Source organism: Sylvia atricapilla, chromosome 3, assembly GCF_009819655.1.
Source record: "Sylvia atricapilla isolate bSylAtr1 chromosome 3, bSylAtr1.pri, whole genome shotgun sequence".
Classification (NCBI taxonomy): domain Eukaryota; kingdom Metazoa; phylum Chordata; class Aves; order Passeriformes; family Sylviidae; genus Sylvia; species Sylvia atricapilla.
Genome location: NC_089142.1, coordinates 104,037,732 through 104,065,723, shown reverse-complemented (window position 1 = coordinate 104,065,723; position 27,992 = coordinate 104,037,732). Strand labels below are relative to the sequence as shown.

At 39.5% G+C, this 27,992-nt stretch overlaps 1 long non-coding RNA gene across 3 annotated transcripts in view; it reads left to right on the top strand.

The window, feature by feature from the left end:
• Positions 1–27,992, top strand: part of LOC136358506 (uncharacterized) — a 110,465-nt gene that overhangs the window by 39,930 nt on the left and 42,543 nt on the right. For all 3 annotated transcript variants that reach the window (XR_010743132.1, XR_010743133.1, XR_010743131.1), the window contains exon 2: positions 22,318–22,544. This is a non-coding gene — a long non-coding RNA (uncharacterized lncRNA). The remainder of the gene's footprint in view (positions 1–22,317; positions 22,545–27,992) is intronic.

The following is a 27,992-nucleotide window of genomic DNA, read 5'->3' as shown; positions in this document are numbered from 1 at the left end:
TCCTGGCTGCTCTCCTGCATGAAGAGGAAAAAAAAATAATAAAAAAAAAGCAGTCAGATTCCATGCTATTTATATTGAGAACATTTTGGGAATGAGCTGGGCTGTACTTTTACCTCCCTCTTTTAATCACTGCTCTGGGTTGATCCAAAGGTACTGTGACAAGTATTTGAAAGTGGTTTTATGCCTTGCTCTCTCAGTGCTTGTATTTTTAAAAACCTGGTCCCATCTCCTGAAAAGTGCTTGGACACCTGGGCCCTGTAAGGGTCATCACAAGAGGGATTTTGTGCTGAATTTTAGTCAAGGATGTAGGTTCAGTCTCTTTTCCAGTCTCTAATAGTACCAAGGGTACAGAAGTGCCCCTGCAGATCTGCTTTTGAAAGCCCTCTCCTGATGATGTGATTTGTGGGTGCACTGATACAGGTCTTTAAGTCTGGTATTCAATGGAAATGGCAAATAAGGCAATTCTAATATGCCAATCAAGCTGTTGTCTTGCTAATTTCATTTACCTGTTCAGCCCTCTTTGTTGCTAAATAACTGGCAGCTGCATCCATATCAGTGGTCCTGACAGGACCCTAGGAAGAGTGCTGGATCCTGTTGGATGTTGTATACTGAAAAGAGCCCGTGCATTGCTGCCCAGTCCTTTGGGTTTTTGGTTTTTTTTTAAGAAAAAAACCGCTTGGATTTTTTTTTGCCAGGGGCTTGGAAAGAGGCTGGATTTGGACTGTACTTCATTTTCTTTCTCAATCAAGAGACTGTGTTAAAAATTTATCTGGGTTTCTTCAGTGATGATGCAAATTAGGAAAGGAAGGGTGCACATGGCAGTGTTAGTTTGAAGCTGTGCTGGTTTAAACTTGTTTTTATGTTTAAAGCAGTTGTCATATTCCATTTGGTAGCTGCAAATCCACAGCAGCAAACACTTTGGGATCTTTGTGACTTGAGGGTTGGCACATCATGGTGACAATACAGGAGGTGGGTCTGTGTCTGCATGAGGGAGGACCCAAACCCCTGTTTTAACACACATTGCAAATTTGCTGATGTTGGGGTTGCCTTTAGTGCTTAAGAAAGAGGCTCAGGACCCAGAGGACCTTGAGAGCCTGGCATTAACGCCTGTTAGGGAGAGAAAAATCAGCAAGAAAACAAAAAGTCAGGGGGAGTCTACATGAGATTTTCCCTTTGCTAAGATAAATTAATGGTTTATTATTAACACCGTTGTCCGGCAAATATGGATGAAGTCTGCTCCTGAGCTTTTTGTCATTCTGGGAGTGGTTTTTAGGTTTGGGAACCAGAAAAAACACGTTTCACTGCCATTATCCAGTATTTTAACAGGGAGAGAGGCTTGCACTCACATTTTCACCATGCATTCTCTACGCAGACATGGAGAAGCACAGATGTGCAGATAATGTCACCCACATTTTGCCCTGGCTTCAGGACCATGAGCTAATTTTATAACAATTGACGGTGACTTAAACTAATGTTGCTAGGGTGCTGTCAGTGATGCTGAATAAATAGGGAAGGACTTCAGGAGAACAGCAAACAGCAGCTGTGACGACTTTTGTTCTGAAGCTACCTCTGCATGCCAGATTTTACCCTCCAGGCACAGCAGCAGAGCACAACTCCCACCTGTTATCTCTCACCATTGAGGCTTGCTTCTTTCTGTTTAAGTTAGGTTAAATATTTCTCCTTTTCCCAGGATTCAGAGCTCATCAGGCCAGCTGTGGTGCACAGTCTTGAAACACAAAACAGCTGGAGACATAATGTGAACAAAGTTCACCTTTTCTTGTTTACATTTGAAAGCTGCTGCACTGTTTATGGGATGATGCATTTGTTTAAACGACTGTCCAGCTATTATTGATTTTTCATCTCCGCTTTTTTTTCCCCCTTTTCTTTATGATTGTGTCACTGGTGTCGTTCAGCAGGGATCTCTTGCTTTAGCACACCTGCTCACAAATTGACTGTGGAAAGAATTAGGCCGTGTTTCTCTCCCTACAGTTGTTGTGGTGAAACTCAGGAATGGATTTTACCCAAGAGACCCCATGGAGTCTCTCTCTTTTCCTTTTGCCATTCCCACAGTTCTCTTTGATTTTTGCATCTCCCCGTTGCGCAGCGTAACAAAATGTCAGCTGGGTATGTAGCTCCCTTTTCTCACCCTCTTTCTCCTCTCCCTTTTGATCTTATATCTTCCTGGGGTTGTGGGAGAAGGGAGCAAGAAACAGGGATAGCAATTGAGAGTTTCAAGAGTTTGGAGAACTGGTGGCTTGGATTTTCGGGTATAAGAGAAAATGACATTCCCAACAACTTGCATTGAGCTGAGATTTCAGTTTAGGAAGTTTAGCAGCTGGTAGCAATGGGAATGGAATTGCTGAGGACCTGCTATACTTTTCAAGTTTTTATTTTTCCTGCTCATTTACAATTAATGACTTGTTTTGTTTTGAGTTTGTCCACATTCAGCTTCAGGCTAAGAGGGTAGCTTTTACATGTTTGTAGTATTGACACTGCTCCATATTACTGTTGTGATCACTTCATTATTTTTTTTTTTTTTTACTGCTGTCCCAAAAGAGCTATTTGAACACTTGAAGTTTTGTAGGTCTGGTTGAGGTAAGACAGAAATTGCCCTGGTGTGCAAGGACCATACTTGAAGCATCAGTGTTAAACATCAGGTGATCACAATTGATTGGATGAAATGGTGCTTTTCCCCACCACCACTGGTAGAATAACTTACTGAGAGGGAAAGTTTCTCCTCTTCTCAGAGAAAAGTTGGCTCATGCCTTAAAACCCGGAGATTTATGCTCTTTAAAATGTGTGTGGGTTTTTTAATCCTGTTCAGCGTAACTGTAGATGGTCTCCATAGCCATATAAATCCTCCACTGTTCTTTGATTCCAGCCAAGACCTTGGCTTCAGTGATACCTGGTTGTTATGTGCTCTGCTGAGTTACAGAGAAGCTAATTGTGTTTGATATGGCTCCAGTGCTCAGTACAGGGGGAAATTTGCTTAAGTCCATCCAAAGGACTTACAAAGTATAATCTGTGGGTCTTCTCAACAACCCAACATTCTTAGCCAGCTAAGTGCAAGCATAACCTCTCTCTTAGTCTGCTGCTTCTTGTAAGGATAGATCCTGCACTTGTAAATGGCAAGCAAGACAAAAGGAGGCTGAAAATTCTGTTGCTTAAGAACAGGCTGAATGTTCTCCAAGCTCTGAATTTAATCTACAGGGAAAATCCTTGAGAAGGTTTCTTCTAAAGCACTGTGTCATGTGAATGTTTTCGGTTTTGCTTTGTCACTTTTGCATGTCACTTCCTGTCTGGGTTTGTCCACCAGATGCATAATTTTGGGGTCTCACTCTTGGGAAAAATTGTTCTTGTTCCTTTTCTTTAAAGAGTCACAGAAGTTACTGACTTGTAGTCTGTGATGCTGAATTGTTCAATCTGTCCCTAAGACTTTTAGAATTCTGCTTTCCAGGGGAGGTGAAAATCTGAAATTCATTCTCGATGATGCTTGAAGATTCTTTAATGAGAAGATTAGATCACATTTGTCAGCCTTGATATTTTAGAGTCTAACTAGTGAAAATTTTTGTAGGTTTGACGCATTCTGTCCCGTGTGCTTCACAAATTGGAGAATCTTATAGTTTATTTCAAGGCATTTTTGGAATTTGGCCCTTTCCTGCTGGCCCCAGACTTGAGTATAATGAGGCTTGGATTATTTTCCTTCTTTATGTAGTATAAGCTTAAAGATTAAAAAGAATAACCAGAACCAGACAGCTCTCCATGTATCTGAAGCATACATATGACTGAGATATGAATACCCAAACATAACTTTTGTTCCCCATTATTCCCATTCTTTAGCTATATTAACATCAGATTCTTGCAAACATGACAAATCAGTGTTCCAATGAAAGTCCATCTTCTCCTTTGAGTGAATTTAAATCTGGAATAACTCAGTTTGCTTAGTTTGAGTTGCAGAGGTGTGGCTGACAGCAGAGGCTGGCTAGCAGCTCCCAACACCAGGAAATCATGAGGTCACACTTGCTGCTTGCTCCAAAGACAGCTTTGTCCTCATTCCAGGTGAAGCCACACCAAAAATACAAGTGGCTCATAACTTTTGGTTTCTGCACCTGTGTTTTCGTCACAATTAGCATGTAGAGTACAGAGGCATCAAAATGCCTTGAGCAGCTACAAGAGGTTTAATTATTATTGCCTAATGATGTATTGCTAAGAAAAAGAGATGAAAAAGAAAATCCCCCTTTCCATTTCTCTGAGTAAGAATAACATTAGCTATATAAAAAAGTACACAGAAACCTTGATGAAAACTGCCGGGAATATTTTTTTAAGTCGGTCTGACAATAATTTTCTGTATTGGTTCTTAAACATTTTCACTTCAGATCTTCTCTCCCACTCTCTGTTCCTACAAACAATTCACAGAAGTGCAGTAAACCAAACTAGACTCAAAAAAACCCAACTTCTAAAAGTAGGAGGTAAAAGAAACCTTTGCTTATTCCTATTATTCTTTGAAATACTGAATATAATACTAATAACTGGAAATATCTTTTCTGCAGAAGAACTTGGAAACGTTAGGTGAGTTCTTTCTGAAATGTGGTGAACTCATTGGCAAGATTTAGTTAATTAGTTATTTTAATAGAATAGATTATATTTCTTCTTTTCTGCTTTGCAGAAGAACTAGAAACTTCACTCTGAAGTTTTTAGGAATATGAATTTAGGCTTCATATTTTAACACTTTCTTTTCTGTGTTAATCTATACTATTATTGCTGAATATGTTGTGTTGCATCTATTAAGTTTTTGTCTATGCAATATCTCAGAAACTGATGGATATAAACTGAAGATTTATGGCCTTATTAGTCTATCTCTGCACTTCTTAGAGTGTATCCCTATGTTAATAATGACCTTTTCTGAATGAAATAAAATGTTAACATTCTAGTATCTGATATTAAATTTATTTAAAACACTTCGGAGGATTTTAATGTAAACAACTTATTTTACTAGAGATACAAAATTATTTCAAAACAATTGAAAACTTCATCGTTCAGAAATATTTTAGTACAGATTTTTATAGTTGTTTTTATGTTTGTTTGTTTGTTTGTTTTTAATTAACACAGTGATTTATGAAGCACTAAGCTGATCTGAGCATCCCCTTGCTTACTTTGGGCAAACTGAGTGACAAAAATAGACTGTTTAATGGCATTTTCCTGTACCAGGCAGTTTTCATTATCTCACAATGTATTTATGGCATGGCAATATAAGCTGAAGTAGATTGTATTGGCACTGCCAGCATTAGTAAAATATTCCATTTGTAATACATCTAGCACTGCAGCTCTTTGCTGCATTGCCAGGGTAATTTTCAAAATATGCCTCATTGACATAAGTCTGCTCTCCCCAGAATGAGTGGAAATTTTAGATGCTGAAATAAGAGCAGAATTTTAACCAGTGAGAACTTTTTGAAATGGAGAGTGGAATACAGGGTAATGATTTTTTTTTTTTTTTTTTTTTTTTAATTCAAAAGATCATGCTGTCTAACAAAGTTCAAGGAATACTCTTAAAGACGTGCATTTACACATTTACACGGCCATTTTAACACTTTCTTGAGGTATTTAGATAGCTACATGCCAAAAAGGATATCAAATGCAGTACCTTTGTCAACCTGGTGAAGTTAATTTACCCTTTCTAGCATGTCTAGCCCTGTGATCCTCTCTTAGAGCCATAATATTTCTTCCATACTGGCTGGATCCAGGGTACAACACAGACTGTCTGGGAATAAATCAGGATTATGTAGAGCAAGTGGCTGTTATTTATGGGACCGTTGTTCACTGGAGAAGAAGTTGAAGTGTTTGTAGCTGATATGATGGGAGCAGTGAGGAGGAGACCCTTGAGACTGCAGGAGAGGTTTTCCTTTTCCCACTTCCCTGCCTGGCACCTGAAGAAGGAGAGATTTTAAGCACAGGCCTGCTTTGTCTCTGCAGCTTCAGACAGGAGCTGACCCACTGGAGATGCAGGCAGGAGAGAATTTAGCTGTTAAAGTCAAAGAAATATTTTCTGATTAGGTGTGAACTGATTTTATTATTTTTCCCTAACAGCTTATAAAGTGACCCACTTTAGGTAACTTTTTTATGAAGTATCAAAAAGCACTTATCCAATGCCAGAGCAGCTGCTGACAAATTTCAAGCTTTTATTTCAAAGCATGAAACAGTTAAGTGGTTGGAAGAATACTTTTAAGCATGAGAAAAGCAGAGTAATGTGAAGAGCTGTGCATTTATTTTGAGATGCCTGCAGTCCCAGCTCTCATGAATTTTTACTTGGTGTGGTGGCTTAGCCAGTTCATGTGCTGCCTCCCAGCTTTCATCTCAGTATTTCTCTGAGTGCAAATAAAATCAACCCACCCCAAAATCAAACCACTAGCTCCCCCAAATCTCAGTGTAAAACAAACCCCACCAGTTTGAAGAATTTCCTTCCAAGTGGCTGCATTTATCTGAGTTTAAAGTGTTTTAAACTGGGAAATGTCAGCTGATCTGCTTGATGGGTGCTGTGGTTATTGCTTGTGCTTGCAGACACAGCAGAGAGCTAAAATTCTGAATTTGGGGTGGGTGCATGTGTAAGGACACACCAAAAAGGATCAAACTGATTTCATTTGGATAACACAGAGATGGATTTCCTCACTAGCAAGTCCCATGCAATGTCAGCATGCCAACAGTTACGCATTTTGAATTTTTTTTTATTTATAAAATAAAAAGTCAGTTTTGAGTCAAAGTCCAGATCTTTGGACCCAGCACCCAGCACAATTTGTGGCAAAGTTAAGCAAGTTTGCAGGATGTTTCCATGTAATTTTCACTTGTGGTTAGTTAATTTTGCTTCTCTGAGTTTTAGGGGTTTAGATGTAAACTTTTGAAAGCTTTCTGGAGTGGTTGCTTCTTGCTCTTATGAGATGTCTTTCAACTGAGCACTGGAAAGTCAAGACTACTGGGAGGGAACGTGACTTGAAGGAGTTTAGCATTGCAGACCCAACTTTACTTTCTCCCTGGAAAGAATTTCACTGGGAATTGATTTGCACTTAAAGAAATGAAAGTTGCCTACATTGTTAAGTAGTGTGTGTTTTCTTTTAGGGAAAAATAAATCCAAATATTCGTGAATATTCAGGATCTCATTGATCTGTGAAGTTGTTGATGGTGGGCCCTCTTGAAACAGCCTGTATTATAGAAACTTAAATGTATAAACCAAATGTGTTCCCTTGATAAATAATCAGAAAACCAGAATATTTTTAGGAACATTTAGAAAAAAACTCAATCTGAACTGATTACTCATGATCTCTTTATAAAAATAAGTCAATCAATACCAGTTAACAGATTTTGTACCATGAAAGAGGAGAGGGGGAAAGGGAGAGGGTTGTAGAATTGCATATAAAAGACAGCTTTGGTGCAGTCTAATAGCTGCTCAGAAGATGTAGCACAGACTTTAATCCCAAATTTGACTCAGGCTTTCTATCAGGAAACATCCACAACTAATGACGCAGCAGTGAAGAGTGTTGTGGTAGAGTTTGGATATTCTCTTGGCCAAAGTGTGATGGATTTGTGAGGTAGGAGCTGAAAATAACTTCTCTGTAGAAATGAATCTTGACCACAGTAGATGGAAAAGGGAAATGATGATTGAGTTATGCTGATTCTGCTAAAGAGCTCCAGTTATATATTAAGGCAGTAAAACTCCCTATGAAACATGGGAGGAATGTATTACTAGTTAATTACAACAGCAAGATATGCCATTGAAGGGATTATTACCATATTTTATGATGACTGTTTTATCATCTCCTTGTTTATACTTTCCTTTGGTAATGAACTTACCTTCAGAAGTTTGAAATATTTGATATTTGAGCACTAAATATTTGTACCCCTTGTATTTGATAAGAGCAGTTCCTAATATATGGAGTAAGAATGCAACTGCAGATGAAATGAGAACTCAGATGGGAAAATGGCATTTTTGGTGATTATATGTAGTGTCCATGCATCAACAGTGGTGTGCTTGTTTCAGCTTTGTTTTTCTGCTGACCATGAGGTATATGAAGCAGAAGTTGTTTTGTAATAAAAGGCAAATTTTGAAATAAAAGGCAATTTCTGTTCCAGCCTCTGTGTCCTGTAAAGCTGCTGGATTCCCAGGCCAGTTTCAGCAGCATCTCATCAAACGTGGATGTCTGAAAGATGAACATCTCTTGTTTTAAGTAGCTGGACAACTGTTTGATTGCTCCTTCTATAGGAAAATAATCTCTTCATGGATGGCTATAAGTGGCATCATTTTTCCTTTGGGTTCCCATTGCTGCTTTCTGTATATATTACACATCTGGACTGTAATGGAAACTTACTCATTCCTTTGAAACATCTGTTGTGTCCTGCTGCAGTGAAGACCTGTTATTTTTGCTATGTACTCCATAATTCTATCAAATATTTAGTGGCCTCTGTTTCAGGTACAATCAATTTAAAATCATACAGGAGAAATTAATATTTTTGTAGAAAATGTTAGCTTTTTTCACAACTAGGAGTTCTTGTTTTGTCTTAAACAGCAAGGTGAAAAAAAGCCAATGAAAGAGCAGAAAGTGCTTTTGTAAATATCTAAGGAGACAAATGTTAGGGAGCTTCCATTTGGAAAAAAATATTATTCCTTTCTTCAGTTTAAAGGTATCAATCTGGTTATCCTGTTTACGCAGCTGCTCATAGAAAGGCCTTAATCCCCCCGCCCCCCCCCCAAAAAAAAAACACAAAAAAAAACCAAAAAAAAAAAAAAAAAAAAAAAAAAAAAAAAAAAAAAAAACAAAAAAAAAAAAAACCAAAAGGGTAGTAATGTAATGGATTCTTCTAGTAAGAGGAGGAAGGAAAATGAAACAAAGGATAAAATTATAGAATTTCAGGCTCATGGTGGTTTCTGCTGTTAAATCCTGGTGAGGGCAGAAAGAAGTGATGGCACATCATTTCTGGAGTTCAGAGATTATTCAGTGAGAAGAAAATAGAAGGGAACAAGTGAATTCAGAGAAAGGGAACCAGGATTCAGTGATCTTGAGAGTGCAAAGTAGTAGAAAGCATCTCTAAATTTTCAGACAAAATCTTTGCTTTATTGTATTTTGTGCCACCATCAGATCCCATGCACTGTCCTGACACGTTAATTATGTTCCCTCCTGCACCAAAAAGGATGGGAGACTTGAGCTTGCTACAAGACTATGTGCTTTAAGGGGATAATTTTAAGCACTTCCTCTTCTGTCAGTATTCAGGACACAAGGAGAAGTTAGCAGTTATTTTTTAAAATTATTTTATAGCAGATCAAAGCTGGAAGGCTGCTAGGGAGATACTCTCACAAAGGAAAACCAGATGCATTTTACAAATACCCAAATTGTGCTATCAGAGCATTAAATATTTACCAGGGAGTGTCTGCCCATTGTGTACTTTGGTATATTTAATTTCTTTTTATTGTTATTGTCTGTCTGGAGTTGGACTTATCTCCTTGGCCAGAGATAAAAGATGATTTGTGTCATGTGAAGCGGTGCTCGGGTTTTTCCTGAGATTCAATTAATGAGGTAAGGGAAGGGCAGAGGTATGGAAAAAAGCTTTGCCAAGCTGCCTTTTAAATTTCATACCATATTGGAAAAAAAAAATGGAACTCTGTCAGGAATAGTTTTGTTTTTGAGGGTCTGCTCTGCGTTAGCAGTACAAGAGGCAACTGCCTAAAATAAGAAAATATCAGGGGGGTGTTTGGGGGCTGTTTATTGAGAGCAAAGCAGGGAGCTGTGGGAGGTGTGTGTTTCCCAGGCTGTTAAGGGCAGCAGGGACCACGGAGCTGGTGCTGATAACAAGTGGATGCTGACACACTAATATATTTTTTGCTTCTTGGCAAAGTATTAAGGCTAGAGAGTTGCAGACTGTGTGTGACACATGGTTAATTTGCTGAAAATCCCTATTTGCAAAATAGAGGGGACCTGTTATATTAACAGAAGTGACAAGAAAATAAACAGCTATTTTTGGTTTTGACGTTGTTGGGTGGTTTTGTTGTTGTTTGGTTTTGTTTTCTTTTTTTAATCAACAACCTTTGACACTAGGAAAGATAGACACAACGTTGGCTATTACCAAATCAAACGTATTTAAATGCGCCGTCTCTGATATTTAATAAATATTGTAGTATAGCTTTTTTGTGGCTAATAAAACTTGGTTTACATTACACCCCTTGCCTGCTATGATTTGCCTCCTAGGGCTCACTTAGAGTACATTAAGAAGCTGCACACAAGATCAGTGTGATTTGCTGTAAAACTTAAATAATTCATTTATGCACCACTGCTCTCAGACAGTGTTTTTACAAATGCTGTAATGAGACAAGCTGTGAAATGTTTTACATGGTGGAGATGAGGTCTGCTACTCAAGAAAAGTCTTTCTGCACAGATTTGGTTCCTTGAAGTCTTCCAAGAAGACTTTCTAAGCATTGTGGTGCAGACCTCCAAAGCACACTGATGAGGCTATTTGTCCTAACTCAGCAATATCTTTTACTCCCAATGCTTTCACTGGAGGACCTCAAATGAGCACAGGAGTGCAGAGTGGAAATTCTAGTTCATTATTCTGTTCCAAGGCCGTTTCCTGACTTTGACTGTGCCTTGTCTGCCACGCTGGTACTTGTTCTTATTCTGCTCTCTGCAGTACACTTGACTTTTTAATAATGAGCATGGAAGGAATTGGAATGATCACAGTTAAAATACACCAGAACTGAGCTTTGCTGTCAAGGTTGTTGACAACTCCCCTGATGTTCACTCTAAATTCTCGTCCTCTGGAGTTGTGCTCCTTCTGTGCAGCCATAACCTTCAATACCCTCTGCAAAAGGCTTATTGTCATGCAGAAGAGTTAAAAGTATGTCCTGCACCTGCACTTGCAGGAAGCAGTTCTCCTGATGTGAAATGTCTCTATTATTTACACTAAATTTTAGAAGGATTTGTATTTCTCTTACTCTAATAATTTGGATGGAGAAGGGGGAATAGCACTTGGTGAAGGGAGGGTGACCTCTCTGTCATTTTTGGATGTGTATCAGGCTATAGCTGTCAACTACAGGATCAGATCTGATTTGTTCTACAGGAAGAACAAATTACAGAAGAATTAAAACTTAAACAAATTAGTCCTAAATTAGTAATTGTGTAGGAATAATCTGTTTACAGCACACAGCCAGGAAAAGTATCCAGCAGTTTATATTTCCCGTGCACATCTCAGCACTGACTTAGAGCTCAAGATGAGATAGAGGGAAAAACCTAGGTGTAACTGAGACTGCTGGATGGCTTTATTTAGAATTTGTAACTAATTACGAGAATGTGCAATTAGAAGCAGATTTTAATTTTTAGCATTAACACAAAAGTTCAGTTTTTCATAATTTCTTAATGCGTCAAATTTACTTTGGAGCCTTTTGCTAGAAAATATTTTGTGATTGCCTGTAGCTTTGCATGGCCATTATAAAACTTCAAGTGTGCAAAGGAGATTAATATTTTACAGAATGAAAGCTGGAGAAAGAGGAAGAAAACCAAATGCTTGTGCTATTGCTAGGTAGAGATCCTTTTGAATTTGCTAGCACTCCTGTGAGCATTCCCCCCTCTTCTCAACCAGAGTTGAATCTGAGAAAATTACCATCTGTGCATAGATATGCAGGAAATGAGCTAAATTTGTAGTGTAAACATTTTCAAATGAATATTTGCACAGTACAGTCTCTCAGCAATGCATTATCCTCTTTCATTTGGTAATCAACACATATCCCTTATGAGTTATGTTGAAAGGGAAGAGAGTGACTCTCACTAAACTCTAATTATCCTTTCCTTCCTCCTGGGAAGAGCTCTCTTTAAGCTCCCTTTTGTGAGCTGCTCTGCTTTTTCACAATCATTCCACCTCTAGATCACTCTTTCTCCTTATTTTGCCTCAAAGTGTACTGTAGGATGTGAGGACACAAACCTTAGGGGGATCTGTGGGGATGTCTGCTGAATTCCTATAAGGTGGGATTCCCAGACCAACACAAAGCCTCTGTGAGACTGAGAGAAACCAACTTTCAGCTGAGGTTTTTATGCAGGACACGGGGCTGTGGTAACACATAAATATTTCTTGGCTTAGAGCTGGGAGAATGACATATTTCCATTAGCCTCCAAGTATTTTTTTTTAATTTTTTTTTTTACTGAATTCGATCTGCAGCAACATGAGTCAGCTGTTTCTGCTGAGCAGTGTTTCTAATTCAGCCCTTTCCCTGATGAGCACGTACGGATAACGTGAGCTTCCTACACCGATTAATCTGTGTTTCCTCCATATGGTTGGTGGGGTTTTTTTATTTTCTTTTAATTCACTGCAAGCTGCTGAATGGCAAAATGCAGTTGAGGTCTTGTTCTAGCAAAAAAGTGGACTCTGGATGAAGTTGCCAGGGAGTTACCAAAATCAGCTTGTCCTGGTAGTTTTGGGAAAGGAATTTTTCAGCCCGTTTATCTCAACTACTAGGGCTTGAAAATGGATAAGGTTTTGAGTAGCCCTGTACAGTAGTGTCTTTCTGAGTAAATTTGAGAATGCAGGACACGTAGAAGAAGAAATCTGGGCCAAAGCTCACTGAAGCTGGTTCAGGAGCACAAAGTTACCTGTGGAGTTGTCCCAAGATCACTCAGCTGAGATATTACACCTTGTAATAATGAAATAATGGGGACATCAGAACATGGGAAGATCTGTGTTTAGTATAATATTGGACTTTAAGAGGTTTGGAAGTAGATCCTTTGTGTTTGGGGAGGGTAAGGATTTACAGCCTGTGCGTGGGAAAGAATTATTTTATTTGCTAATTTTAATGCGCGGTTAGGAGTGATACCAGCAAGGATTTTCTGTTCCTGCCTCTGGGCTGTTGGGGTAAAGCTGCAGCCCTATTCATGTGTATCCACGGGTACAGGGAACACAAAGACAAAAAGGGGTGCACACATGCAGGGTAAAGCACTGCTAAATCTAAACCACTCCCCCCTCCTTCCAGAAACCTTGATTAATACCCTCTTCTCCCCCCTACAAAAAAAAATAAATAAAACCAAACAAAATAAAACCCTTTTTCTTTAGTATCAATGAAATCTAATGGTGTAGTTTTTCTCCTTCAAGCAGGGAGAATATTATTTCCTGGAAAGCACTTTATACAAATTAAAGTCCTTTCTCCTTCCAAACATAATTTTTAACAAAGGAATTGATCTCTCTCCCAACAAACCAAGGTGAACAAATACATATACAAAATAATTAAATTGCCTTTTTTTTTTTTTTTTTTTCCTTATTATAAGAGTTTGTTTGGTTTGTGAAACTCAGCTGGAATATTTATGCCCTCCCTTTTAGGGAAGGTCAGCAGATACACACTCAATTACCTATTTGCACGCGTTAAATCAAATGACTCTATATTCAATATTTTGTTTTTTAATTTTGTCTGAGCAGGAAGCTGGAAACCCAAATTAATGGCTCTTCCCCAGTGACATAAATTCTGCGAGGTGTTTGCAGCTTGCTTGCCTCGTTAAAGTACTCTGACATGATTGATAACCCTTGTCCTCTCTGACTGTGAAGGCTGCTCAGCAGAGGCAAGTAGACCATGCAGAGAACTTGTACCAGGGTCCAAATCCAAGATGTTTTCATTTTTTCCTACTTCCAGGTCGTGAGGAATAGGTTTCTAAATAGGTTGGTGCCCTTCTTGTTTCCTCACTAACAGCTGCTGTTGGATGTGATAAAACACCAAAGTCACTGCAGCTGAGCAAGTAAAAGTGAAGCTTGTCCCTGGCAGTAAAGTCCCTTCTGCTGAGGGGGGAACTGCTGTTTTGGGGCCATCCTGTGCACACCCTGTACTGTTATGTGGTGTTTTAACCTGCAAAGGGGTCCCCACATGAGTGGTCTGCCAGATGTCCCACTTTTCCTCCCTTTCTGTGTTTACCTGGGCACTGACTGGTTATGCCTTGAACTTACAAGGGCAGATTTATTGTAAAGTTGCCGTAACAAAAATCCAGAAAACAAACACTTCAAACGACTTTTCACTGTCTTTTTGGTGTTCAGTTCATTTTTGCAAGCAATGATTGACCTTCGGCTTGTTCCAAGACAGCCTTTACTCCACTCTCTGATGGACCAGTGGATCAGAGGGGGAGTGAACAACCTGGGAAAAACTTCTATTAATTTTGGTGCTTGGCTTTAATTTCATACTCCTTTTCCCATTGTATGATACTGAGGCAGAGTGTGGATTTGTCCTCTGTGGCTTAACATTTGTGAGGCTTGTGGATTTGCTAAGGGATAGATTACAATTCCTATTATTAGGATCTTTCCTGTCATGCAGCAATTCAGTCCCTCCCAATTTGTTCAAAATACAGGGGGTTAACTTGAACAATAGATATTATCTGCATCAAGCTCTCAGTAAGGTGTAACTGAAAATAGATTAAATGTCAGATAGAAATTATTTTGATCAGGTTATCCATTCAAAAAATTGGGAAAACAGTCCAAAGTGTTTGGTCTTCGAATAATGAATATGCAACACTTAATGGAATTCCCAGAACTTTGAATATGAATCTGAATCAAGGATAAAATTGTCAAAAAAAACCCCCAAAAAACCAAACCAACCAACCAACCAAACAAAAAACCACAAAACACTTCTAAAGGACTGAAAAAATGAATAGCACCAGTCACCTGTGGCTGCTGATGTGGCTGGAATCCCAGCTGAGGTACCTGTGCTGCAGCATAGACACATCTCTCTAATCAATGCTACTGCTGCTTTTTATTTTGTCTTTAGGCAGAAGGTAAATGTACGGAAAAGAGCCATGCACATTGCTCTTTCCATAATCCTTGTGCTCTGAACTGCTTTCTCCCCATAGGCTATTAGTGTCTTTGAATAAGTACCCAGTTCCTTTCAATAAACACTGTGCATCTGAAGTTAAAGTGGCTACTGGTAACTGAAGTGACAGCTACTCAACTGCTGGCAACCAAGAGAAGCTTGCTAAACCTGAAGATGTCACATCATTTTTTGTAGCTCCATTTCAAAGCTTTTTGGAGTCTGAAGTGCCATATTTTCAGGCAGAAGCAGGTAGTCAACTGGGGTGTTTATTCATTGAAGGTCAGGCTTTTGTATTATGAAACTTCTAGCAGATGTGATAAGCAGTAAATTGCAGATCTATCACCTTCTCCTCTTTTTTCTATCTTTTTTTCTTTCTTTTTTTTTTTTTTTTCCCTGTGAGTGTGTGTGTGTGAAATCAGCAGAATACTGCCTACATATGATTTATGGCCCACTTTTGACCAACTCTTATCAGGCTCCCACAAGCCCTTTTCTGATGCAGCTTGTGTCTGAATGACAATAGACAACCAGTGCCTTTATGCTCCAAAATCCCTCTCTGCATTCTAGACACCTAAGATTACATCTGAGCTATTGATTTATTACTGCCCCCCTGCCTTTTTTTTTTTTTTCCCCCCACAGGGACCAGTTTGTTCAGCCTGAACAAGATAGACTATTATTAAACTGAGCAAACTACTCCATGTGAACTTGGTAGAGAAATAATCATTTGCAACCACCTTTTTAACCACCTAGGTTCGTAAAAGAAATGTAGGTGTTGAAATATTAAGGCTGTTTATATATGGGTCCCACCACTGGTGTTTGTTCAGATTATATGTAATTTATATACATGAAATGAGACCCAACAGGCATTCTGTTGTGTTGGACATTACAGGCATATTGCCTAAAGCACTGCAGTATTGCCACCCAATGTACAAAACCCCCAAATTATTACAAATCTTCGTTATAGAAATACCGACTGTAACACCAACTGTATCTCTGACAGAGAGGTTTTATGACACATTTTAGAGCCTCAGCAAAATTTATATATTCTACCAGTAGGGTTTTTTTTTGGGGTTTTTTTTTTTTTCTTTTTTTTGGAGGGGAGGGAGAGGAAGCTATAAATTTTACAGTACATTGGATTTTTATATCTCCTGAAAATGTACTGTGCAGGATTCACATTAAATATCCCTCAGCTATAGTAATCTGTGTATTTAAGTCAGTAAGTAGAGAAGATACAGGCAGGGCTTCTAGTTAAAATGGTTATTTTTTCTTTTTCCTTTCTCTTTCCTCCCCCCAGTTCCCTCTTTCCCTCCCACAAGCACATACCTCACCCCTGCATCTTCTTTTAATTAAAATAGCACTGCAGAAGCTGATACAACGATTCAGGTGCCACATGTGAATTCCTCTGGCCTGCTTTTAGGAAAAGCAGCTTTCTGAGCCACCAGCAACTTCTGTAGCTGCTCTGAGAAAAATCTAGAGCATGGCATGGGCTAAACACCACAGTCAGAGGCTTTCAGAGGTTTGCTCTCCCTGTTCTTGGTCATGGGGACAGATCTGCTCAACCTTCAAATAGACCTCCCATGTTCAATGTCCTACCTCAAAGGATTAGTTTTATTTATTTATTATGCCTACTATTCATTGTGTTTAAATGTCTATCATTGCTTGTGTCCTGGTAGACTCTTTTTTTCCCAGTGGCAAGTGGGCAGAAAGTATCACACACAGGTTGGAATTTAAATATTTTCTTTTAGGCATTCCTTTTTTTTTTCTCATATGGAGCAAAGCACTCTATCAGCAAAGAACCAAATAATGCCAGCATCAAGTAGGGAAAAGTTAAATTTGTCATTCATTACTAGATGTTAGGTGTTTATCACGTCATTTTCTATTTATCTTATTTCTATTTATCTTATCTTTATTTTAAAATATTTTAGAATAAGATTATTTAAAATATTATCATACTTTACAACATGTAATTTTCATATTCATATTTAAGAATATTAGTCCCTATTAAAAAAAGCCACAAGCATTTTTCATTTGAAGTTTTATAATTATTCAGTGGGCTTTTATTTCTTCTCTGTCCATTCAGGGTTTGATCCTTCCAGCTCTTACATCTGTTCCAATAAAACACCTATGGTTGTGCTCAGGAGCATTTGAAAGCTCAGATATCCTTGAATGGTTTGGAAATACTGAAGTATTTTTGTTTAAAGATAGCTGGTCAATAGGATGTCTGAGTAATGCCTATGACTGAGGCCTTGTAGAAAGTGAAGATATTCTTCCTATGGAAATCACCTAGCTGAGCATCTAAACACTGGAATGAGAAAAGAAACTGTGTTGATACAGAGTTTGTCTGAGTCTGTTCAGCAGCCAAGAAATAAGTTATACAGAACTGCATAAATCAGAATTACACAGACCCACAGATTGCATTGCTGTTGGTAACTGAGAGCACTGTGGCTCTGCAAGGATGCTGGGGAGTTACAATGGTTTCTGGGCAGAGTAAGGAGAATAATTAATGGCTGATGGAAAAGGATGAAATGGTTCTTTTCCCTCAGAATGGGACGAGTAAGAAGGGATGTGAAGGCAGCACAAAACAAGAAGTGGCGAGTCAAGCGGACTGAAATATGGCAAGCTGAAAAACCCAAAAGGGAACACTTTTTTCCCCCGTAATGTGTAACTCAGCTGGGAAAATCCGTGCTTCTATTCAACAGAGAACAAATCAAATTTTAGAGAGAGATAACCAAATTTATAGCAGTAGTCCATGCTACAGCAGGAAGAGCAATGTCAAGGTCATTAGCAAGGCACAAGGCACTGCATCCCCCCTTCAGTATCTGGGCAGCTGGGGCTTGGGAGGGACAAGTAGCCAGTAATTACAGGTAGCAGAGTTACACTCCAAAGCTTAGTTCTGGCCATAACAGGCTAAGCTTGAATGACTTATCTAGCACTGTATTTCCACGAAATTCAATTTTTAAATAAAGTTTGGGGTAACTATGGAAGCCCCACGCAGACTGTTGCTCCCACTGTCCCCATGTCACGGCTGACTGTCGTGCAGAGGAATCAGAGATCACAGCAATGCAAACAGTCCAAAACAGGTTTAAGCCTTGCTGAAACTGACAGTCACTTCTGTGGCATTGGCCACTGTTTGGAGTAAGCTGCTGGGAGCCTTTCTGGCCTGTGTCACAGCTGTTGCATCATTGCATCTCAGTGTCACCAGGAAAAGCAGAGGCAGAGCCTGTTCTGGGCGAGGCAGATCCAGAGTTTGTCCTGACTTCATGGAGCACCTCTTCCTCTGTGATGGAAACTCCACCATTCCTTTATTGCAGCTGACTTGAAGTTGTGATTTATTTGTCTAAAGGCATTTCCTGGTTTTACTTAGTTTTGGAGCAGAAACCTACTTTATTTCTTTTAGCTCCTGGTGTCTTCTACCCTGCAACACAGACACTGGCCCGCAAAGTGTTGGCTTGCATAATGCTGCTTCAGATAAAGGTCATAAATGGTCTTATTTGGAAATTAATTCAAATAAGAAAGAGAACGAGCCAAAACCAAGCCTCTACTGGGCATGTTAATAATGTCATTTGTTTACAGACTGCAAGATCTCTGCTAGAGGACATCCTGAATCGTTGGCTGCTGCCCTCAGTGTTTGCCTTTGGTTGTCCCTGTTGTGAGGGAAGCGTGTCCAAAGGTCAGAGAGACTCTGCTGGTTCAACACTGCCTGAAGATATCTATTCATCTTCTGTACATCCAGGCTGATATTTGGAAAGATGGAAAGTTAGGATTTTGATGCTTTAAAAGAAATATGTAGATGGGATTGAGTTCATACTGTGGACTAGTTCTGATACAGTTGTGGATGCTACAACCAGGAGGAATTGTTGCTGTAGTTCCTGAGCACTGACCAGGAAAAAGGAGGTTGTTGGAATGCTGGAAGATAGTGGCAGCAGATTGGAATGGGTGTTTGAGGGCAGTGTCTGTGGTGCGTGTGACAGGAATGCCCCATGGGCATGAGTTTTTGGTGTGCTTGTTTCTTATGCATGTAAAGTCTGTGTGGTTTGGGGTTTTATTTTTTTCTGAGCAGTCTTCAACCCAGTAAATGCAGAAATATTCCCCTGAGAAAACATCTTTGTTTCATTGCTCTCCTCATACATACACAAAAGGGGGTGGGAAGACACAGTCAAAATACAACCTTTAGGAAAGGGTATTTGTTGCAGAGGCAGGCAGGGCTCCAGGAAGAAAGGATGCTGAGTGCAGCAGGTAGCAGGTAAAAGAGCAGAGAAATAGGGAGCCATATTGTCAGCCATGCTGAAAAGTGCTCTGATGCCCTTTCCTATGCATTTTCTCATCATCAACAACAACAAGATCAGATGTTTATTTTCAGACATGAATAGCACAAACACATGGCTCTTGGCTCTCAAATAAGTAGCAGTAGCAATTAATTATCTCTTGGAAGATGTTACATCTATAGAGAGGATTTTAAAGCCTCACTTTGTTTCAGATTTGTCAGTATTTCTGCACTGGTTCAAAGGTGCCTGTTAAACATGTGGAAGAAGCATTCTGGCTTCAGCAGCAGGTAAACAAAGGCTGTCTTCCCACAAGTTCAGTTGCACTTTTGGTTTAAGAGAGCATGTTTTCACTTATTACAGTGAATAAAGAGCAAGGGATATTCAAACACACTGCAAGGGTCTCCTGGGTGTAGCTATGGATAGTAGGTAGTATTTGTGCTCCATTTTGTATGCTTGTCAACAGCTCTTTGTGTCAGACTTCTTTTTGTTTAATGCAGGTTGTCCTCGGGAAAGGAATGAAAAGGAGTGAATGTTGTCTCAGCTGCTATAAAGTGCTACATTCTGTCAAGTATAAATCATCATCCTGAAGTTCATTAACCTTAATATAATTTAGTCTTCATGTGTCATCAGTTGAGCCCAAGCCTTCCAGATGAGTCATTCACTCTCTGCTAGATTTGTGGGGGGCAAGCTGATTTTTGTATATAATTAAACTCATCCATAGGCCTCTTTCCTTCTGCACTCATTGAATTGGAATGGCATTTGCTGGACTGAGAAGGTGCTGTGAGACAAGCAGGGTTGTGACAGCCTAAAAAAAAAGGACCAGCCAGCTCCAGAGGAAAAGTCCTTGCAATAATAGCAAGGGTGTCAGTAGGGTAATGGGTCTGATTCTCCTTTTCTCTGCTGCACCAGTGTGTAAATCAGGAATCACCCTGATTTGATGCAGCAAAGGGAAATGTAGCTGAGAAACTTCCACAGAGCTACCAGCCTCTGCTGCCTGCAAAGCAGGGCAGATGCCCAAAAGTGAGCATTGAGGGAGTGTGAAGACCCCAGGGATGACAGCAGAGCTCAGCTGGTGTCCTCAGCAGCCACCTCAGCCCAGCAGTTGCTTTTCCAGCATCCTGCACCACCCACGGGTCATGTAATGGGTTGATTTTTAAGGAGATTTTTAAGGTAAAGCAATATCATATAGCCACTGACCTTGTGGCTTTTCACAGGGAAATCATCCTGTGCCCAGGGGCTGGCGTGACACAGGTGGAGCTGGCTGGAAGGTTTGACAAATGGGCTGTGGAGACTGGCACTGTGTGTGGAGCAAAGGCAGGGGTCCGTGTAGTGTGTGTAAGATGAAAGATGAGGACAGGGCTAGGTCAGGGAGAACGAGTCTTTTCCACTGTCCAAACTCCACAGAATCAGTTTTTTCATCTCTTCCAGCAAATCAGAGGCATTCCTGATTCACACTTTTAAAAAACTGTCACCTATTTGTACTATTTTGTGGACTAAAAAACAAAACAAAACAAAAAAACCCAGACATGTACACACAGAGATATAACAAAATAAAAAAATCCCTCCCTAGCTTCAGGTCATCACTCTTTTGGCTGCAGGAAGCTCACCTCTTGACAGGAATCATCTACCTCCAGCTGATCTTACTTCTCAGCCAAGGTCTGAAAGTCTGTCACCTCCCGTCATGATCTGTCACACAAACATCACACACAGAGTTGACCTAGCGGTTAGAAAGATTTGTTGCAAGTCTGTTGGGTCATTTTTCAAAAAAAAAAAAAAAAAAAAAATTTTTTTTTTTTTTAACTACCTAGTACAATAGGGTTGAATGGTCTTGTAGATTATGCGCAGAGGCTGGGTCTCAGTTTATCCCAGGAATCTGCCCAGATTTCTCGCAGCAATCCTGTGGACAGCACAAAAAAACCCCAACAAAACAACAAAAGCTTGAGTCAGACTCTTCTCTGCTCAAGGCTCAATAAGAGCATGTGTTGATCTAAACACATATATCTTCATCTGTGCCAGGGGGATGGGGGTGGAGAAAAGAAAAATCAATGTTGTCTGTGGCTGAATTTCTAGCTGTGTTTCACAAGGCTGTTACCTGGCTCATCTCTTACCTCCAGACATTGCAGAAAAGCCCTGCTGCACTCCTTCTGCCTTGGACTGTCTGGATTTTTCTCCAAGAATATAGGCTTGGCCCATTACTCCTGCTTCTTCTCTGTCTTTTTCAGCCTTTTTCTCCCTCATCCTCCTTTTTGCCTCTTAAGGCTGTCACGAACTGTGTCTCTTGATGCCTTTTTGGGGCTTCTCTGTTGCCTTTCTCTCCAGGGCTCTGGGTGGGCAGGGCCAGTGAATTGCTTCTCATAGCCTAAGAGCTGCAATAATCTGGTTTTGCCCTCAGAATAATCATGAATTTTTACAGATTTTCTGATTTGAAAGGGGTCTTTAAAATCATAAAGAAGTGCACCTGCTAAAAATCACCTTCATCTGAATGAAAGTTACTTATATATGTAAGATTTTTAAAGATGTCTTGAGAGAATTGAGAGAAAGGCCCCATAGGTTGTTATATAAATTTTTGAGGTGTTTGTGCTACATTAGAGCCTCTAATCAGAAGATACTTTTTTCATTACAATTAATGTTCAATTGAAAAATCTTTGCTTAGAATGGTTTAAACTGATAAACTTTTAAATGTATTTTAAACATAACATAAAGCTCAAATGCAGTTTTTCTTCTTTCAAACAAATCCTTGCTTTTTTTCTATTGTTTTCTGAAAACTCTTCTTTTTGCTGTCGCAAAACAGTTCTAACTAAAGCACTAAAAATACTTTGGATTGTAATGACAATTAAAAAAGTCTCCATTACAAGGTCTGGTGAGAGTAAAGAGTGGAGTTGTAGTTTTGAAACTCACTAATAATTTACCTAGACCAGAGCTCCTAATCTTTGCAGCACATCACCTATTGTCGGGAAGAATCGATCAATCAGCTGTATTGATGTCTCTCCATTAACTAGTTTGTCCTCAGTTCTTGAAGGGTCCATGAGGACACGGGTCCTATCCTCAGCTGCATGACTGGGAGCAAGGCTGAGGCCAAAGTAATGTTTGAAAGGTTTTCTTTTATTTGTAGAACAAATGTTTTCATCCAACTGTAGCACAGTCAAACAGTGTGAGGGAAACATAACAATCCCCTTGTCTCTTTATCTGTGTTTTTATAAGGTCACCCATCACCACGTTATCTAAGAGTCTTTCTTCTTTTCCTTTAAGGGTCCTGGTCAGGAGTTGAAAATAAGGAAAAGAGAGGAAGAAAAACCACAAAGAAAGAGGCATATGAAAAGTAAAAAAAAAATAAAAATACAGAGCTGGAGGTGAACCCAAACACTCAGAGGTAATTTGCCTTGAGGAGCAAGAACCCTTGAGACCTCTGTGTAGACTTTGGAAAAAAGAACCTGTGAACAATAGTAAAGGCTGTGAACGCACCATCCCTCTGACAGGTATGTAAACCTTAAGATTAAAATAACAGCTTCAAAAATCCTTCTGTCAGAGTGAGTTTGCTTTAGCTAGTCAGGGTTTCAGGGGAAGTGTCATAAAGAAAATATGTATCAAGTGGAGACAGCTGAGGAAATTTCTGTTTGGAAATTTCTAAACAGGTTGGTCCTTGAATTCTCTAAAACTTGACAAAGTTATCATGACATTAAAATAGCATTATGTAACATTAAGTAATTAAGGGTTATAACTATAAAGTGGATTTAAAAAACATTCTTTCTGTATACGCTGAATCATCTTTAAGATAAATTTTGTGCATAAGAAACAGGAAAAATCAGGAAGGGCACAAAACTTGAGTTCCTGTTTTTTGTCTTTGAGTCAGTTATTATTTTGATTAAAAAAAAAAATAGTTCACCAACATTTCTGGCAATTCTAATACTTTTTTACCTCACAAATTAATTGTGAAGGATTCCTTAACAGGCTTTTATACTTTTGTCTTAGTTTAAGAATGTCTTTTTCACTTTTAAATGTGGGGGGTGGCTTATGGTACTTACATTCATGGTGAGACTGAGGAGATGGTGGGTATCTCAATCACATTTGAACGTCTCTGAACACCCACCAGTTGCATGCTAATCACATCCTTTCAACGAACACAAGCCACTAACCAAACCCCTTTTTGCATAAAGAAATAAGAGAATTCTTGACCACAGAAAGCAGACATGACGTATATTAAAGGAGTGAAATTATTCAGCTCATTGATACTTCTTTGAGCAGAAGCTTCCTCCTCCTAGAGATCTCAGTTGAGGTTTGCAGATGACCACATGTAATGATGTGGTTTCTTGTCACTAATGATAATTATGTGAGGCAGAAATATGTGGTACAGAATATTATTGCTCAGTAAGTGGCATTTGACAGACCTAGCTACCCCAAAAGCTTATTGCCAGCTTCTATGCATCACCACTTCTTCCAGAAACACAGTAGACTGCAAGGAATGTTTACCAGAAATTCCAGCTGCTGTCAGGCCATGAATAAGGTTTACATGGTTAGGTATAAGGTGTATTGACCAGGGTCAAAGGCTAGCTTAGACTGTGGAGAAAAATAGACTGAAAAGATCAAATTATCAAAATCATCCCATAAACTTTGGCATTTACTTTGACAGATCCCATACCTCTGTACACAACCACTGGTTCAACAAACCACTTAGACCTATGAGCAGCTTAGAAAGACGTGAGTCATTGCACTGCCTTCAGCATAGTGACTCACATCCCTGAGCAGCATCCTCTGAGCTGCTGGGATGACTTGTCTGCACTTTCAGGTGTTTGTTAAAGGCAAAGGGGTCATGGTGATGGATTTTGTTTTTGCTCCTCAGTTGGAAAGTATGACGCCAAATAATGACCCCAAATATTGGGATCTCTGTGTGGTTCTTTCCTATTTATTCCATCAGGAATGCCATATGTGAAGGCATCATAATTCAAGAAGAATTATATTTTTTTCCAGAAATGCTTCCCCTTCCAATTCTCAAACAGGAGCAGTAAAAAAACTTATTTTAATAGTTTTGCCTTTACTTCAGTTTCTGTGTACGTGTTCTATGCAATTAAGTTCGTCACAAATCCAAAGAAATGCTCACAGTTGTTTCTCAGACATGTTATTTGCGTATGTCTATCAGAGAACCATAAAAATCAGACAGAAAAGTTCTTTTGCATTAGATAATCTCATCTCTTACCCTTGCCAGCACAGATCTTTTTTCCCTGTACAGTATATTCTCCGGTGATTTGTCCAGTCTAGCTTTAAGTAGATTAAATATGGTACTTTCTCAGTGTCCTGCCAGAAGCTGTTGGAGAGGCTTGGAGGTAATTGACACTGGCACCCTTTGAAGGTGTGTTGTGGACCTTACCACACTTTTCATTTGTATCCAAGCACGATGCTTTCCCCCCAGCTGTCATGAGTATTGTGCGGCCATAATTCTTTCAGCGTTCTGTGCTGAACACTTGCAGCTAAGATGGAACAAAAAGAAATGAAAATGTGGTTTTGGTTTCTTTTTTGGCAGACAGTGTACATAGGGTTAGTCCATTTAAACAACCCAGAGGTGAAATAGTAAGGTGAGAGCCTCTAGAATATTTTGTTGATGAAAACTAGAAGTATTGAGATATGGTGTGCTTTTCTGCACATGAAGATTTTAGCTAGATAAAGAGGTGTATTTTACAGGGTTCCATTAATAACTACATTCAAAATACTGTCTGCTCTCATGGCACAGAAAAAAGATTTAGCCAAATGCTGGGTGCTTTTGAAGAGCACTACTGATGATATACACATTTAAGCAACGTAAGAATAACATTTGCAGTTTCCTTTTCCTCTGAAGGAAAGTATCAAGTGGTTCACTCAGTCCTTGCTCAAACTGTGCTGCTGCCTTGGAGTTGAGACATGTCTGCCACTCCGTGGCATGGCAAAATACAGCTTAGACTTGATGGGAAGCCAGCAGTAAGCCACTGGATTTCTTGTATTCAGACTCTTATTCTTGAGCTGTTCTGTTCCTCCCAAAAGATGTGGACACACAGTGCAGAACAGAAAACAAAGGCTGTTAGCTGATCTCTTGGTTTGAATGTTTGGTTTCTCTTCTCATTGTCACCAGAGCCTCAATTCCTAATTGTACCAGCAGTAGACCTACAAAGGCAGGAATCTCTTTTTGATCCATATCACTGTCATTACTCATTTCTGTATCCTCACTGAGAGGGGAATCTTGGTGCAGCTTCTTCAGTTAATACTTTTACTCAATTCATATTGAAGGTTCTTAATGTAAGGAGTTCACAGCACTCTCGCTGCTTGCTGTTACTGCTTCCAAGGTCATGAATCTTAAACTGAGATCCCATCTTGGAGCCCAACATTTCTTGGACATGTAGCACCCCATTAAAAAGTAATTTTAAGCAGTTAATATTTTATTTATGAATGCTTCCAAATACTTATCATAAACTGGGCTTTAAACAGCAGCTTGTGAGGAAAAAAAAAATCTGTTACATTTGTATTAAAATGTGTTCAAAAGTTTAATTATAAGAGGGAAAATTCAGCTGAACTGTTAAAAGCATACATTGCAGTGCAGTTCATGTCAGGCTGCCACATTCAACTGAGAGGGCAGATTTTGTTGCGTTCCACGCTAAATCCCAGAAACCAAACTGGTGATTTAGGGAACAGCTAAATACTCCATGTTCTTGTCTTTCTTGGGCAATACCCTTGTCTGAGACTCTGGGTTGAATGCTGCTGGTTGAAATCCCCAGTGTGACTCATGGTTGTGAAGGAGTTTTGCTGGGTTTGAGAGATGAGGGTTTAAGCCCACTCTTGAAAGTGGGAGCCACCCTCCTGACTCAAGCTTTGTGGGCTGTCTCTTGAGCTCTAAAGGGTCCCCCATTTTTCTCACCCTTTAAATCAGAGGCCTGACTCCAGTGAAATCATCTTCTGTTTGGTGGGGATCCTTCCTTGTAATACATTGCTTTGTTTTGATTTCCCTTTTCTATAAACTCTTTGTAGGAAAGCCTTTTTGGGCTGTCTCCCCAAAACATTACATGCTTTAGGAGGATAGTATTTGAGTATTTACCCCTTTGTAATACAGAGCTGAAAAAAAGGGATATTTTTAAAAATAAATAATATTATAAAATTATCAAAACCATCATAACTCTGGCAGTCGTTTTATATCTTTACCTCAAACCAGAATAACGAAACATCTCTGATTAATTATCCTACAGGAGCATTTAAATTCAGCAATTGTAATAGTTCTTAACAACTGCCGTTGATGGTATTATTTTTCATTGGGAAGAAAAATGGTTATTGCTCACATTGACCTCCAGTAAATCTTGTCACCCAGCGACACCCTTGTCTAGAAATATAATTAAAGCACTCTGGTTTGATAATAGCGACTTACAAAAGTGTAAAATCTGGTATTTACATTTTCTCTTTTTATTGTTTTTAAGTTTCGTACAAAAGCAAAGGTAATGCAACTGAACTACCTTAAATGGCCATGTCCGATTTATTTCTGTCTAGAAATATTGTAGATTACATACATCAGGGTTTTTTTCCTAGGATTACTTCAGTGTTTGATTGCCTTTTATTTTTGTTGTTTTAAAGATGATTTTAAATTCAATCCACAGTGTGGGAACCTTCAGAGGACTGAAGCAGTTGTTTTTATCTCACATGAAAAAAGGTGACTAAACAAACAGATAAAAACGAGGTTTACAGCCATATATTTCTGCATTCTGCTGTTCATGATATCCTGTGTTGTTGTAGCAACATGTTCCTCATCTATATTTAGTTTAATAGCTGCTTTTGGAATATTGCAAGCTAGTACAGTATATTATCAAGTGGTTTGAATGACATCATAACCTATGAGTGTCATCTCTTGTGGGTTATAAAATCCTCCCAAACCTTCCGTTTGTATTAATGTCTTGTAATATAATTTTAAACCAGGTATTATAGTTTAACAGTGGAAGGATAAAATTCTGGCCTGCCTCATACAATGCACTGGGGGAAGGAGAGGGCAAAGAATATTTTCCACCCTGCTCAGGCATGGAGTGGGCAAGACAGGCAATGCTTCCTGGGCTGAGGGTTTCCCAGTGCACCAGGAGAAGTTTGTCAGTCTCTAGGGAATATCTTAAGTGGTCCCTGCCTGCACTGAAGAACTTGATCTTTTGTTGGAATTTAATCTGGGGACAGAAGGTGCGCATAGGCTGCGCCCTGATTTTTTGTCATATTTCTACACAGAACACCCTCACACATCCAAATCCTCACTGGGAGTCTGTGTCTGTCTCCACTGAGGATTGAAGTGATGCTTTAAGTTTTAAATTTCACATTTTCAGATTCTGAGCCTCGTATTAAGTGTCAGTCAGCTCTCTTCACAGAGCAGGGAGACAAAACAAATCCTTTTCCTGCTGCACACCAAGGACAACTTTCAGCCCTAAAAGCACAAACAAGGGTGGGCTGAAGGGAGAGACAAGAAGGATGGGACCTCACAACCTGGAGCTGGAATTGGACAATTAAACTCCAACATGCAAATGGCCCAAAACTTACAAAAATGCAACCGGTTTGGCATTTTGTGACCATTTTGGGTCCATTTTGTGACCATTTTGTGTCCACCCTGGGTGTAGCCCATGTCAGGCTCTGTCCTGCCCAAGGTGGATCCTGGAGGCCTTTCAATAAATCCCTACTTTATTCTCCAGCTCTGTCCAGTCTGCTCCCAAGGCATCAGTTTCTGGTGATCCCAATGGGATAGTAAGGCATCTGGAAAACCCCCCTGGACCAGAGGAACACCCAGCCAAGGCATCAGAGGGACTGCCTTAGACTGACTTAGCTAATGTTAGTCCTGCCAAATCCAGTTGTTTTTGCAGGAAATGTGGAGTAGCACCTCCATCGATTCCATTGGAATTCCTTGGTAAAATTCTGTCTCCTATTTCTTGGAGAGGAATATATTTCTA